At 54.1% G+C, this 2222-nt stretch overlaps 1 protein-coding gene across 2 annotated transcripts in view; it reads left to right on the top strand.

Annotated features, from left to right (window-relative positions):
• Nucleotides 1-1716: 1716 nt before the first annotated feature.
• The window catches only part of adcyap1r1b (adenylate cyclase activating polypeptide 1b (pituitary) receptor type I), a 13883-nt gene continuing 13377 nt past the window's right edge, over nucleotides 1717-2222 (top strand). For both annotated transcript variants that reach the window (XM_029827570.1, XM_029827569.1), the window contains exon 1: nucleotides 1717-1855. The gene's annotated coding sequence lies outside the window, so the exon portion shown is untranslated. The remainder of the gene's footprint in view (nucleotides 1856-2222) is intronic.

Genomic DNA, 2222 nt, shown 5'->3' with positions numbered 1-2222 from the left:
GCTCGTTACCATGGTGATTCCCTGCTGTTGCTTCAGCAGGGTGAAGAGGAGCTCCTGGCGGGGGGAGGTGCACATTCCTGAACATCCGCAGTGATCCTGTGCCCCTGTACCCCCCCGGCTCCACCATCGTTACTGGTGGAGCCGGGGGGGGGGGGGGGGGTGCTGAAGGTCCGATGGTCCAAACCGCGACACATCTGGACCTTTCAGCGAGCCAACCAATCATCTGCATTCTCCCTCACACAGCTTCACCCACCCCATCACGTACGCCCCCGTTCCCACCCCAACAGCCCCCATCACCATCTTCTGGCTTCCAGCAACATGCACTCCACATCACCATGCACTGAAGTGGGCCAGTTGCCATGGCAACGTCATACAGCAGCATATTATTCCCCTTCAGAAGTGAAAGGAAGGATCAATTAGTGATGATGTCATTGCATCAAGAGCAGCACGATTCCATCACAGCTGGGAAGCATGAGTGTGTGTGTGTGTGTGTGTGTGTGTGGGTGTGAGTGTGTATGTGTGAGTGTGTGTGTGTGTGTGGTGTGTGTGAGTGTGTATGTGTGTGTGTGGTGTGTGTGTGTCTGTATGTGTGAGTGTGTGGGGGGGGTGAGTGTGTATGTGTGTGTGTGGGTGTGAGTGTGTATGTGTGTGTGTGTGTGTGTGTGTGTGTGAGTGTGTATGTGTGTGTGTGGTGTGTGTGTGTGTGTGTGTGTGTGGTGTGTGTGTGTCTGTATGTGTGAGTGTGTGGGGGGGTGAGTGTGTATGTGTGTGTGTGAGTGTGTATGTGGTGTGTGTGTGAGTGTGTGTGTGTATGTGTGTGTGTGTGTGTGTGTGTGTGTGAGTCCAGGTAGATCATTGCTACACAGGTGCACTACTCTAGTCTCCCCAGCTGGTAACTGAGGGTTAGGACCTGCAGTTACAATGTGGTTTGTAATAGAAGCAACATCAATAAAGACTGACCACAACCCACACGCACACACACACACACACACACACACGCACACACACACACACACACACACACACACACACACACACACTCACACACACACGCACACACACACACACACACAAACTCATAGACCCCCCCAACCCACACACACATACACACACACACACACACGCACACACACACACACACACACACACACACACACACTCACACACACACGCACACACACACACACACACAAACTCATAGACCCCCCCAACCCACACACACACACACACACACACACACACACGCACACACACACACACACACACACACTCACACACACACGCACACACACACACACACACAAACTCATAGACCCCCCCAACCCACACACACACACACACACACACACACACACACACACACACACGCACACACACACGCACACAAACTCATAGACCCCCCCAACCCACACACACACACACTCACACACACACACACACACACACACACACACACTCACACTCACACACACACACACACACACACACACACACACACAGAAAGTGAACATATTTATTTCTCTACATGATTTATTCACTGTAAAATGTTTAAATTGTTCATCGATCATCTAAAACTGGATTTGTACTCTCGCGCCAGAGTGCGTGTGCGCGCGCGTGAAGGGGGTGGGGTGTGCGTATGTGTGTGTTGGAGGGGGGTTGAAATGTGCGGCGCATGTTCAGCGGAGGCGACTCGATCTCTCGGACGTCTCCTCATCGCTGATTCTCAGAGGTGGAGATCGGAATCAGCCGGGATCTCCTCATCGTCACAGAACCTGAAGTGGACCTGGACTCCGGTCCTCCTCGGCCCGCTGCTTCGAACCCCTGCAGAGCGCGGCCGGACGATGCCCACGCGATGGTAAGACGTGACTCTGGTGGATCCCCGTTCGATCCTGCGGTGTGTGCGTGAATGTTTGGCGGATGTCTCGGAGGAGCTGCGGGATCCTGCGGCATGTGGCGGCTGCATCCGCGCGCAGTTCGCAGTTAAATTAGATCCAGTCAGATCCGGGCGGGTTAGAACAGGACAGAAGCTGCTCAGGATGCAGCACATTCATGGAGATCTCCGAAAGCTTGTGTGACCTTGTGGTGATCGTTCTGCAGCAGCAGAACTGTGCTTCTCAGATCTGGGGGTGGGGTGACCCAGGACCCAGGACCCAGGGGGACCCCCTGCTGCGGGTGTTTATGGCGGCCTGATCCAGCTGGATCCTGGGTCGTTAGGCACAGAT

The sequence above is a fragment of the Takifugu rubripes genome, chromosome 20 (assembly GCF_901000725.2).
Source record: "Takifugu rubripes chromosome 20, fTakRub1.2, whole genome shotgun sequence".
In the NCBI taxonomy this organism is placed as follows: domain Eukaryota; kingdom Metazoa; phylum Chordata; class Actinopteri; order Tetraodontiformes; family Tetraodontidae; genus Takifugu; species Takifugu rubripes.
The sequence above is the reverse complement of the archived record's forward strand: the minus strand, read 5'-3'. Positions and strand labels throughout refer to the sequence as shown.